This window comes from Schistocerca americana, chromosome X, assembly GCF_021461395.2.
Source record: "Schistocerca americana isolate TAMUIC-IGC-003095 chromosome X, iqSchAmer2.1, whole genome shotgun sequence".
NCBI classification, from domain to species: domain Eukaryota; kingdom Metazoa; phylum Arthropoda; class Insecta; order Orthoptera; family Acrididae; genus Schistocerca; species Schistocerca americana.
The window spans coordinates 475,804,791-475,819,466 of NC_060130.1; positions in this window are offsets into that span (position 1 = coordinate 475,804,791).

The following is a 14,676-nucleotide window of genomic DNA, read 5'->3' on the forward strand; positions in this document are numbered from 1 at the left end:
CGAAGACAGAAACCGAAGTTTTATCCGAAGGACATAGAAAGCCCGACACGCATACATACACATACAGAGCAGTTTGTCTTAGCAGAAATGGGGCGTATCAGAAAGTGTGATCCTCCTTAAGCTTTCATCATCCACAAAAATTCCACAATATCATACCGTTTGAAAAAAAAAGTATTAAACAGTACCTCACACAATTTTTGTCTCGCCACTTACAGGAACATTTCACAAAAAGCCAAAAGGCAAAAAACAAAAAAAGGATTCACTAACTATGTGAGGCCTGTTACAAGAACAAAAGGACTTAGACATGTGTAACGGAATTCATTGAAGACATTTACACACAGACAAGACAGACCAGAGTAGAATTAGTAAATAGCCTGTAAGTGGTTAATCCCAGATTCAAGAATGTTTTACGTACTATCAGAGGAACAGCAAATGGTACAGATCTTTGACAGACAACGTCACGTGAAAGGAACATGTAAAAAAAGTAAGACTGAAGTTAGTAGTTGAATTATTTCTGGAAATTGGTGCGAACGGAAAGGATTATCTTTAAATGATCTTACTTGGTGAAATACCTCTGGCAGTTACTAGCTGAACTATTGCTTAGACAAAACTGACAATGTTGCCACATGAAAATCACATATATAAGAACACAAGCTCGCTAAATGAATTCTTGAATAAAAAAGGTTAGGCTCTGGAATATATATCACACTTGATTATCCTTTGTCAATGCCCTTGCCGCAGTGGTAGCACCGGTTCCCGTCATATCAACAAATTAAAGTGCTGACAGGCTTGGCTGGCTCTTGGATGGGTGACCGTCAGGGTCTGCCTAGAACTGTTGTCATGTGGGATGCATGCAGCTCTTGTGAGTCCAATAAAGCAGCTACTTCACTGAGAAGTGGAGGCTCCGGTCACGAAAGATGACAACGACTGGGAGATCGATAGACTGACAATATTCCCCTCTATACCAGCATCCAGCTGAGGATGACACGGCGGTCGGTACTAAGGAGCTTTCCAAGATTTGTTCCGATAGAGACTGAATCTGAGTTTCGATAGTTACAGTGTATAATGTACCGACAGTATTCGGTCAGAAACGTGGAAAGTAGGAAGTAGATTGCAGCCAGACCAGCTGTAGGTGAGCACAGATGTCACGCCTTAAGCCGTCGGTACACGGACCGTGCTGTCGAAAGTCAACGTTGAGCGTGCCGAGCTCAACGTGCTGCTGAACGCTCAGAAATGATGCGACTTGTGCATACGGTACGTGGGCCCCAACGCGGTATACACGATAGAAACGCACTCCAGCGGCAGTTGTGAGATGTTTTTATTCGTAAATCACACTGTTTACTCAACGGGCGTGCGAAAAATTCCCACGTTAGAACTATTAAAACGCACGTTCCCTCCATTGCCCATATCCTAGTCACGTTGTTCTACATGTAATAGACACAAAAACTTCTATATCGATATACATGTTTTAATACAAAAAGGAAAGTGCCATGTACAATCAATAAGGACACATAAAAGTTCCATTACAAACACTGCGACACAAATTTGCAATAATTCGCCACGTAAGATAACCGTTATTTTATCTTCCCCACATTTTGGTAAAACCCTAAGGTCATTCTTACTCGATCACTGTTCCTACCCAGTAGCAGAATCTTTAAAAGACGTGAATTACGAAACTCAATACAAAAAGGAACAAATTTTATACAAGTAGCGCAAGCTGCACTGTAGATTAAGCCAATCGCACAAAGTCACACCTCAAAGAAAGGTGAACTTATATTTTCATTACATCAAATATTATCGTATGTATTTAAATTAAATTAATAATAAAATAGCAGAACCTAATAAAAACGTGAATGTTTGAAAAAAAAAAGAAAAAGAAGGGAAGCGCCGAGACGCGAACCTCCGCCCCAATTAGCAACATGACTATTGCCGCTACTCATTAAGCTACACCAAATTTATTCTAGCTCTCTCCAATCATTGAATTTTACCCCTGGCTGAAAACCTTAATCGTAGATATGTTACTAATTGAAATTTAATTATAACAAACTGTACCAAGAATAATGCGTTTTGGGTGGATCTTCAGTGTGTCGCTGGCTTCAAATAGCATACTCTCATAATACGCAAGTTATAATAATTCTTTTGCCACGAATATGATGTTTCTCATTATTTTATTGGAACGAATCACACAGTCAACAACCGGTTTTCGAGTGATTCTCAATTTGCTGGTGCCCAGAAACGACATATATACGTATAGGCTTGAACTGAATGCCAATATGGCACCTCACAGCTCTGTGCTGGAGGAGATGGCGTGCATGTGACGTAGGTGGCGTTGTGCCATCCGATTGGTCAACGCTCAAACGCACGCTGAGAATATCTGACATGCTAGATAGTGCTCTGCACGTTCAGAAAGACTCCCGAACGTGCTGTTCCACGCTGTGACGTCAGAAACTCGGCAAGCTCAACGCTCAAAGTTCGGATGCACGGTCCGTGTGCCGACGGCTCTACATAACACAACACAGCCAGCGTGCTTTGCGAGCCGAGCCAGCTAGGTGAGATGTGGAAATAGTTGACACAACAGGACCTGAATGGAAGAAGGCAGAATCTTTCCCACACCATCAACATCGGAAGCCTTCAATATATGTGACAGAAGGCATAGCAAAGTCCAAGTAAGTGCAGCCCATGAGGATATAAACATCTAGTTACTTTTGTACTGAAATATTCTTGTGTTGGTATTACAGTACTACCACCACAGGGCTATGCCGCTTGGGACGCCGTCCGGAACGCTACCTCGCATCACGGTTGCGTCCTGAGACACAAGACACAGAGCCAGCGCCACTGTGGGGTCCGCTGATCCCTGGGACGTAGCACGCCAGACAGTGGATCACGGCCACTGCAGCGCTGGAGATATGAGCCATGTCTCAGCTGCCGCTACCTTCGCCGCTGCAGCCCGTAGAAAATCGCTGATGGAAGCAGTGGTTTTACGCCACCGCTCTACAATGCCGCGCTCTGTCAGCGTCGTAGGACGTCATGTACCCACACGAGGGAGGCTACTGGATGCCTCAGCCACGCTGCCGCTATTTGAAATGTATCGCGGAAGAGAGCCGCAGTAAAGTAATTTGAAAGCACAATTGAAATCTACTAACCCCAGTATCATTTCAAGTACAAACAAATTATTCCGTAGAAACAACCTCTGCATGGCGGAAATTTGTGCTGTCTTAATGAGATCGACAACAACATAAAAGAAAGATTAACACGTACACATATCAGACTGGAATAATGAGAATACCTCCACTTATTTTTCTATTGGCCCAAAGACTAGTTGAGGCATTGGTCAAGGAGAATATATATGTCATGCACTTGACTACGATGAGTCTATCTCCAGTGCTTTATCTATAAGCTGAAAGAAATTCTGAAGTACTAAAAATTTTTATGTATCTACACAGGCACAACTGAATTCCACACCTGAGTCACTGAAAGGATTTGTACTAGACATGGTCATGAGTCATTGACCTCAATTGGCAATTGAATCTCAATTGGCAATTGAATCACAATGTAGACAAGTGTAACGTGCTGCGAATACATAGAAAGACAGTTCCCTTATCATGTAGCTACAAAATAGCAGGTCAGCAACTGGAAGCAGTTAATTCCATAAATTATCTGGGAGTACGCATTAGGAGTGATTTAAAATGGAATGATCATATAAAGTTGATCGTCGGTAAAGCAGATGCCAGACTGAGATTCATTGGAAGAATTCTAAGGAAATGCAATCCGAAAACAAAGGAAGTAGGTTACAGTACGCTTGTTCGCCCACTGCTTGAATACTGCTCAACAGTGTGGGATCCGTACCAGATAGGGTTGATAGAAGAGATAGAGAGGATCCAACGGAGAGCGGCGCGCTTCGTTCTAGGATCATTTAGTAATCGCGAAGGCGTTACGGAGATGATAGATAAACTCCAGTGGAAGACTCTGCAGGAGAGACGCTTGGTACGGGCTTTTGTTAGTTTCGAGAACATACCTTCACCGAAGAGTCAAGCAGTATATTGCTCCCTCCTACGTATATCTCGCGAAGAGACCATGAGAATAAAATCAGAGAGATTAGATCCCACACAGAAGCATACCGACAATCCTTCTTTCCACGAACAATACGAGACTGGAATAGATGGGAGAACCGATAGAGGTACTCAGGGTACCCTCCGCCACACACCGTCAGGTGGCTTGCGGGGTATGGATGTAGATGTAGATGTAGATGTAGACACTAACAAAGCTGAAAATCACAGTAAAGATATACATCACTTTGCTGTTGCGGGAGAGTGTTATGTGGCGGGGAGATCACGGTAACAACAGAGAGTAAACAGTGTCTGCCTTCAACTTAAGATGGTCTCCAGCAATTGACTGTGATGAACTGTTATTATTATTCCAGAAAAATCGCACGACTGGTGAAAGTGAAATTTTATGCAACTAATTGTTCAACCAGTAGGTAAAGATGGGAGCACTGGTGATACTCAGCAACCAGCAAAGGAAGTCATTAATTAGCCATGAAGCAGGTGATCAAGAAATTACACACTACAAAAGTTTCAGAAAATACAAAATTAAAACAATAATTATTAATTCTGGACGAAGTAATGGGATGGCAAACAAAATGCTGGGTTTCTCACTAGTGATGCTTTCTAAAACCGTGCTGATTCGTGAACATAAGCTTTTCAGTGTCAAGAAAGTTTATTCTATTCGAACTGAGAACATGTTAAAGAGTTCGGCAGCAGATAAATGTTAGGGATACAGGTCTGTAATATTGGGGTTCTGTTCTTTTACCTTTCTTATATACTGGAGTAACCTCAGCATTTTTCCAGTCGCTTACGACTTCGTGCCCCGCGAGGTATTCACGATAAATTGGAGCTAAGTAAGGGGCCAATGCCGTAGAGTGCTCTTAGTAAAATCGAGCTGGGATTCTAATCGGACTTGGAGATTTATTTGATTTCTAATCTTTCAGTTGTGTTTCTACGGCAGGTATGCTAATTTCCATATTGTCCATAAGAAGTCTGTCCGATGGTCAAATGACGGTGTGTCTGTACGTTTCTCCTGTGTGAACAGAACCGTTTAGCGATTTTACATACGACCACAATTTTCTCGGATTCTCGGCCAGATCTTTTGCTAAGCTGTGACGGTGGTAGTTGTGATTCGCGCATTGATCTGTTCATAGACGCACCAATCTCAGCTAACTTTTGGATGTCGTCATTTATGCGTTCCTGTTTTAACATAGAGTGCATAAGCCTCTGCTTCCTCAGCATCTTTCAAATTTCGTTATTAAACAATGGTAGGTCTTTTCTTTCCTTTATCCACTTACTAGGCACATAATTCCACAGACACGAGTTACAGTTTGCTTAAACTTTGTTGATAATTCCTCTACGTTCATCTTAATGGAACTAAGTGATGTCAATTCAATGTCTAGGTGAGATGTTGGTAACTGCTTATCTGCTCCATCTAGCAGAAACACTCTTCTAGTTTTCTTAACAGATTCATTAACCTTCGTAATTGCAGTTGTTATAATGACCTCATAATTGTTAATACCCGTTTCTATACTGAATTTTTCGTAGATTGTGTGTTAATTAGGCATGCTATCCATGTTAAATCCATTTCTTAGCAAACCATAGCACAATATTAAGAATATTTACTCTAGAGACTTTGATAGTTTCAGTGAACGTCGCCGAACAATATAAATTTTTAATAGTAAAGACCACTCAGGCTGAATGTGGTAACCGTTAAATGGGTGTAATTCACAAACTTCGTCCTGCATTTTTATTAACTTGCACATATAAAATGATTATAGTGTATCAAAGAAGTTACCATCATGTAAAATCCCTCTTGAAAAACGAAATAATGAAGCGTCCTTAAACTCTGGCTTTGCTTAAGCCAATGAATTGACATTACGTTTTGGCTTCCACTAACCAGCTAAGGATTAAGAGAGAATTTTAGTATCTCGAAGCTGGTAATTGCCTGTACTCTCTTTCGTTTAAGTAGCTAATTTGTATGTCCTAAAATCTCTTTTTCTATACCGAAGAATTCAGTACAATACCCATTACCAACCACTTTTCTTACATCCGCAAACCTTTGTCGCCTAAGGCGCAAACTAATTCTCAGTACATGGTAACAAATTTCTCGTAGTTCACCTAGTTGAGTAGTTAATATTGAGTCGACTGTGCATGAGTGTTGAATAGTCTTTGCTTCGCTTCCATTTAAAGCTGCATATGACACTTGCAGTAGAAATGAGTATTTTTTATGACATACTGAAAATCAAATCGCAACAAAAGCCTTATGCCACTTATAAACGATGTCATAAATTTCGATTCCTCGAACCGTAAAACCGTACCAGTTTATGACATATGGTGGTTGTACCTATTGTGGTATGATACAGTATTATACCACTACGTGGAAAATGGTTACGTTTTTTGCTAAGGAATGATATCAGAACATGTGTCCCAGCGGTCACAATAAATTTATATACAAATGCAAAGTTGTAAATCCGTGTTTGAAGCACCCTATAGCTCAGACACATAGAAACATGAGCAACAATTTTGCTGCAAATTGTTCTCTTGTGGTTTCCTGGTCTCTTTCATTGCATACGTGTTTTTGCTTGCAATTCCGGCTCTCTGACGGGGTAACAACTTTGCAGTTGCTGTCTGTACACAAGAATGAAATGACGTAGCTCGTGTGAATTATTTACGACCGCGAATAAGCGCCACGTGAGCGTGTTCAAGAGCGGAACTGTTTATAATGCCAGCGAGTGCGTATAATATGCGAAATGAACGGTATTGTTCAATTTTTGATTACATGGACATGCTTTTCGAGAATAAAATAAACGCTGCAGTCAAATGTTTACACATCCAGTGAACAGATTTTATGCATACAGCATTACCCGTGTAAGCTTGTAGCGAATCAGGATTTTAAATTTAGATATTTGAAGAATGTATATGAAAATAACGCCACAAATTAAATTAACATTGGCATTGGCGAACCCAGTAGCCTCCTTTGTTTGCCTGTTCGTAACTACACAGAGATTATTACTACTCTGACTGAGTATTATATTTGTGTAAGTTCTGGGTAACAAGTGGAAGTTCTCATTTAATCACCAGCATCTTATGACCCTGTTACTTAACAGCAAGATTTCTATTAAACTAGGGGCAGAAAATCCTTTGAAATAAGTATCTTAGGAAAATGTGTGAGGTATATTTTCCACTTCTACACAGTTTCATGGGAAACAAAACTGTCTAAGCATTAATTGGGCCCCGTCGTAACACCGAAACGATATTGAAAGGGAATTCTATGGAAGACACCTATATCTAAATTGTTCTTATTTAGGAATTCCCAGTGCTTTGTTTAATGTTTGTACTCCTAACAACGTGTAAAATATTAACAGAAGCATGCGGTGTAGGGTCAACAAACCATCAACGGTTTTATCAAGCAGGAAATGCCCGCAAGAATGAAGAAACAACCAGAATTCGTTTTCCTTTTTACCAATCGAAGTGCATTCCTGATGGAAAACGTATTTGGAGACTGGAAAAGATAATGTAAAACAGTATGTAAGCAAACGTCGAATCCCCGTAAGGTGATAACCTGGTCATTTGCGGGCTGCAAGTCGTCGTGTTTCCGTGACTGATAGCCTGTCAAACGCCTTCCAATCAATTACTCTCATGAGTTTAGAAAAGACTGATTAAAACTATGCGCTTATCTGAAGCGAGAATATCTTATACATTTGTCCTATTTAACCCGGGCAACGGTATTTACGGTAGTATATGAAAATGACAATGATAAAACAATGATAGCAGTAATAGAAGTCTACTAAAGTAACTGTATAAGAATCTCTTGGAAGTAAATTAGTCTCAATAGGTTTGTTTATAAATAAATAAATCTTCTGCTACCAGTCACGATTTTCTTTATTTTACTATTTGCACGACGCGTTTCGAGAAATAATTCCCATTTACAAGTGCGTTTTTATGATGTGTGTTAAGCCATTTCTTTTGATGTTGTCAGTGTGTGTGAGTCTGCTTCACTTTGTTGACTTTTACTGTAATATATAAGAAACGCGATTTTTAGTTGGGTGTCAATATTTTCTGTGAGGTTAGTGGCTAAAGTTTGAGAACAATTTGTACTTACAATTTTCTAATGGTCCATTTGTGTAGAGAGTCACACACACTTAACATCACACACAACTTGTACATTTTACACATCGAAAATATCTGATATAAACAAAACAGTTACAAAGATCTTCTTGTAGGTGGTTCACAGAGATAACATTATAGGTCTTCCACAGATTATGATATGCTTTTGTACAGAGGTTAATTTATCTTTACAATTTGGCTCATGAATTACTTATACTGATTTTACATTTGTGCTTATTTCTATGTTTTACTATTTTTATTTAAGTATATTATCAAAACATCTGAAGAAATTCACTGATTCATTTTCAAGTTTTTCATTTAATATTTTATCTTCATATTTTCTATAATGTGAATATATCTCCAGTTCTTCAAGCAAATCCATTTTATGTCCTTTATCTAGTCGGTGGAGTACTTTGACATTTTGCTCTATTTTTCCAAATGGGTGTCCTGTATTATGTATGTGTGTTGCTATTGCTGATGTAGCGTGTTTGTTGTGGGTGTATGCTCTAATGTGCTCTGTGTACCTGGTGTTGATATTTCGGCCTGTTTGTCCTATGTAGAACTTGGAGCATTCCTGGCATGTTACCTTGTATATTCCAGAGTCTGAATATGGATCATGATTACACTTTATATTATGTATTAGTTTTTGGTGTAGTTTATTGGATGTAGAAAACCCAATTTTTACTCTGTGATTTTTGAAAATATTTGCAATCTTCTGTGATACATTGCCTATGTATGGAATGCTAGATATATATTTGTTTTTCTCTTTTTCTTCTGTGGTGCTGTTTGTACCTGGGTTTCTCTTCATTTTGTCTAAGATTGTGTCAACCATGGAAGCATTGTAACCATTGGCAACTGCAATCTTCTTCACTGTGTTTATTTCTTGTTGCATATTTTCTTGGTTCAATGGTATTTTTGTTGCCCTATGCAGCATTGACCTGTAAGCTGCCTGTTTATGAATATTTGGGTGACATGAGGTTGCAGGGATTGTGGTGTCAGTCATTGTGTTTTTCCTATAAATTTTGAATGTGCATGTGTTGTTGTGTCTTGTAATATTTAGGTCCAGAAAGTTGATACTTTTATTTTGCTCATGTTCCACTGTAAATTTGATTTTCTCATTTAGATTATTGAAATGATTAAGAATGTCTGTGATGTCTTTGGTATCTCCTTTCACTAACAGTAGTGTGTCATCTACATATCTCCTATAAAATTCTATTTTCTTTAGGCGGGGTTCTTGGCTGTCAAATAATTTTTGTTCTAAGTGATTTAAGTATATGTCAGCTATGGTACCGGATATACATGATCCCATTGCTAGGCCATCTGGTTGCTTATAAATGTTGTCATTAAAGGTAAAGTAGTTGTAACTTAGGGTTAGCTGAAGGAGTTCCATAAATTCTACAATCTCTGTGTATGAAAGTTTCTTGTGTTGCATAAGGTTCTTTTGTATTACTGTTAGAGCTTCTTGTATGGGTATGTTTGAATAAAGGTTGGTGATGTCAAGTGATATAAACTGTGCATCTTGGGGGAGCTTTCTGGTTCTTAGTTCTTTGGCTAGAATCATGCTGTTTTTTATGGCATATGTTGTTTCATATGTATAATTTTTTACCAGTATGTTATTCAGTTTTTGAGACAGTTTGTATGCTGGGCTGTTTATAGAGTTGACCACAGGACGTATCGGGTATCCATTTTTGTGTATTTTTGGTTGTGCTCTTAGGCGTGGTGCTTTTGGATTCGTACATGTAATGTATTTCTTTTCATTTTCTGTCAACAGGAAATGTGTGTTCTTTAATTGTTCCTTAATTTTACTTTGGAATTGTTTGGTTGGGTCTTTTTCAATGTGCTGAATGTTATTAGCAGCAAAAAATTCATTTGTTTTGTCTATGTATTCTTTTTCTTTCATCACAACTAATGTATTACTTTTGTCTGACTTTACAACTATGGATTGGTTGTTTTCCAGTTTATTGTTTATAGATTTTAAAGTTTTTGTATCATTTATTGTATATTTAGATCTAAACTTATCTTTATTCATTTCTTTCTCAAGAAGCTTGCTTACTTTGTGTCCTATTGCTGCTTTTGTATTTGAATTTAATTTTGCAGCATCTGCTGCACTTTTAGTTGCAGCTATAACCTGTTTCAGTGTATGGTTGTTGAGGTTAGGTTCTACGCTGTATTTTAGTCCTTTTTGGAGTAGATCGTTTTCTCTTTGGTTGAACTTTATGTCAGTGTTGTTTACCACTCTACTGTAAAATGTGTGTTTGTTTTTGTCAGTTATCTCAAGGTTGGATCTCTTGTCTTGTTTGGATGTCAAGGTCTGTAGTTTCTTGTTATGTGTGTTGCAAATCGTCAAGTACTCTTTGTCGACTACTTCCTGGATATGCCTGCAAATTCTGTCATAAACTGTAGGTTCCATGTTGTTTGCTGCTTCTATCTGCATGTTGAGTAGCTTTCTGTTTAGTAAGTCCTTTTTCTTATGTAGCTGCCTTATTTCGGTTTTCAGCCAGAGTTTTTCTGCTTTATGTTTTATAAGTTTTGCTATGTTGCTGCTAGAACATATTTTCACTTTTATATATTTCGGAATTATGCCTAGTTGTTGACAGTGCTTGTTGAATCTTATGTGTGCAACTGTTTTTAGTACTTTCATTTTGAGGTTTTTGTATTTATATATAGCTTTCATTGCCTGGCTTGGCACTAATAATCTGATTTGATCCATTATAAATGGTTTTTTGAAAGCCTGCGACTGTAGATACAATAGGTTTGTTTATAAATAAATAAATCTTCTGCTACCAGTCACGATTTTCTTTATTTTACTATTTGCACGACGCGTTTCGAGAAATAATTCCCATTTTCAAGTGCGTTTTTATGATGTGTGTTAAGCCATTTCTTTTGATGTTGTCAGTGTGTGTGAGTCTGCTTCACTTTGTTGACTTTTACTGTAATATATAAGAAACGCGATTTTTAGTTGGGTGTCAATATTTTCATAAAAACGCACTTGAAAATGGGAATTATTTCTCGAAACGCGTCGTGCAAATAGTAAAATAAAGAAAATCGTTCCTGGAGCCAGTCTGTAGCAATTCTGGACGTGTGGGGTGTCACATTGTCCTGCTGGAATTTCCCAAGTCCGTCGGAATGCACAATGAACATGAATGGATGCAGGTGATCAGACAGGATTCTTACGTACGTGTAACCTGTCAGAGTCATATCTAGACGAAGCAGGTGTCCCGTAGCACTCTAACTGCACACGCCCCACACCATTACAGAGCCTCCACCTGCTTCAACAGTCCTCTGCTAACATGTAGGGTCCATTCATTTAGCCGGCCGCGGTGGTCTCGCGGTTACGGCGCTCAGTCCGGAACCGCGCGACTGCTACGGTCGCAGGTTCGAATCCTGCCTCGGGCATGGATGTGTGTGATGTCCTTAGGTTAGTTAGGTTTAAGTAGTTCTAAGTTCTAGGGGACTGATGACCACAGATGTTAAGTCCCATAGTGCTCAGAGCCATTTGAACCACTTTTTTCCATGCATTTGTGAGATTGTCTCCATACCCGTACACGTCCATCCGCTCGATACAATTTTAAGCAAGGCTCGTCCGACCAGGTAACATGTTTCCTGTCACCAACAATCCAATGTTGGTGTTGATGGGCCCAGGCGAGGCATAAAGCTCTGTGGCGTGCAGTCATGAAGACTACACGAGTGAGCCTTCCGCTCCGAAAGCCCATATCCATGAAGTTTCGTTGAATGGTTCGCAAGCTGATACTTGTTTTTGGCCCAGCATTGAAATTTTGGGAAGGGTTGAACGATTCTCTTCAGTAGTCGTTGGTCCGTCCGCCGCTCGTGGTCTCGCGGTACCGTTCTCGCTTCCCGAGCACGGGGTCAGGGATTTTCACCTGCCCCGAGATGACTGGCTGTTGTTGTGTCGTCTTCATCATCATCATTCATTCCCATTACAGTCGGAAGAAGGCAACGGCAAACCACTTCCATTAGCACCTTGCCTACTGCGGCGGAGCGGGTCTCCCGCATCATTCCGCTACGCTCTGTCAAGAAGCATGCGAATTCATTTCCATTTCCAGTCGTTGGTTCCGTTCTTCCAGAATATTTTCGCGGCCACAGCGACGTCGGATATTGGATGTTTTACCGTACTCCTGATATTATATGGTCTTACGGGAAAATTCCCACTTCATCGCTATTTTGGACATACTGTGTCCCATCGCTCGTGTGCCGACTATACCACCACGTTCCAACTCACTCAAGTCTTGATAACCTTCCTTTGTAGCAGTAGTAACCGATCTAACTACTGCGCCAGAGACTTGTTGTCTTGTATAGGCGTTGCCGACCTCAGCGCCATACTCTGTCCTCTGAGAAATCTCCGTGCATATGGGTATACCAGTTTCTTTGGCGTTTCAGTGCATGTACCACTCGTAAGATGTATCATTCAGCATGAACAAATGTCTATAGAAATGAGGCTAAAGTACTGCAAAAGACACATGTCACTGGTTGCCCAAAAGGCTGAAAATGGAAATCGTATCCATCCCTCTCCTCCTCCATACGTCATTGGTACTGCCCGATAATGCCCTGCGGAGGGTAGCCCAACCGAAGGCTAGAGTCAACAGAAAAGGGGTAAAATTTTAAATAATCTGACACCAGTCAGCAACACTTGCATAAACCAAAAAGTTATGGAATCTTCTCCTTGCCTAACAACCTACACGCTGGCCATGTACCTAACATTACTTACTGATACATCTCAACTCATAAGGGAACCTCCCCATCGTACCCCCTCAGATTTAGTTATAAGTTGGCACAGGGATAGGCCTTGAAAAACTGAACACAGATAAATCGAGAAAACAGGAAGAAGTTGTGTGGAACTATGAAAAAAATAAGCAAAATATACAAACTGAGTAGTCTATGCGCAAGGTAGGCAACATCAAGGAGAACGTGAGCTTACGAGCGCCGTGGTCCCGTGGTTAGCGTGAGCAGCTGAGGAACGAGAGGTCCTTCGTTCAAGTCTTGTCTCGAGTGAAAAGTTTAATTTTTTAATTTCAGACAACTATCAAAGGTCAGGCACTCACACATAATCGCTCTCCAAAATTCCAGGACGTGTTCAGATTTGCTTGGACATATGCAGGATTTGACGGTCTACACACGGAAACATTTGAAAACGTAAAAAACACATGTTTTGACAGGGCACAGGGAAAACTGTGCGACTGTGAAACTGTTGCATTCATTTGTTGCAGTTTATGTGACAAACACTTATGTTTTCATCACTTTTTTGGGAGTGATTATCACATCCACAAGAAAACCTAAATCGGGCAAGGCAGAAGAATCTTTTTACCCATTCGCCAGGTGTGCAAGTTAGGTGGGTCGACAGCAAATTCCTGTCATGTGACGCACATGCCGCCACCAGTGTCGTATAGAATATATCAGACGTGTTTTCCTGTGGAGGAATCGGTTGACCTATGACCTTGCGATCAAATGTTTTCGGTTCCTATTGGAGAGGATCGTCCTTTCGTCTACTAATCGCACGGTTTTGCGGTGGGGTCGCAAAATACAGACACTAAACTTATTACAGTGAACAGAGACGTCAATGAATGAACGGACAGGTCGTAACTTTGCGAAAATAAAGAAAGTAAAATTTTCACTCGAGAGAAGACTCGAACCAAGTAACTCTCGTTCCGCAGCTGCTCACTCTAACCACGGGACCACGGCTCTCATAAGCTCACATTCTCCTTGATGTTGCATATATTGCACATGGACTACAGTTTGTATATTTTGCTTATTTTTTCATAGTTCCGTGCAACTTCTTCTTGTTTTCTCGATTTATCTGTGTTCAGGTTTTCAAGGCCTATCCACTGTGTCAATTTATAACTAAATCTGAGAGGGGTGCGATGGGGAGGTTCCCTTGTCAGTGGGTGCGATTTTGTCCATCAAACTTTCTGCAGACATGAAACATCTGATTGTTTCCATGCTTAAAAAATTTACAGCAGCACCGATAAACTATTCTTATATTGAAAATGAGATGTTAGCAATAAACTATGGCATAAAAATGTTTCATGTATTTGTGTATGGTACAAAATTGCTTCTCTGTCACGGACCATAAGGAGAAAATATTTCATTTTGGCCCTCATAACAAATATTGCTCAGGATTGTCTAGCTCACAAAGTAGCCACAGTAACAGACCAGGACCAGCCAGTTCACTGAGTACTGTTAGCCGTTCAGAAGAGGTGGCCAAGAGCGCTTATATAACTGAACAACCTTGGCATTTGAGAAGCATTCTGCTCTTTGTGCCGCCGACTGAACATCAGAGATAGTGTTCTATTATTAGCTACTGAAGAGGAAGAATACTGCATCGTTAGCACGCTTATCTTTCCCCCCCCCCCCCCCTCCCACTTGCTCTAAATTCCTCAGTAAATGCACTGCGGTATCTGATGTATGAAATCCCAGGCACACTGTTATGTTTACTGACGCCAACTGGACAATGAAACTGAACACTTGGACAAATCATTTCACCCTGGCAAGCAAATCAGTCTGCCCC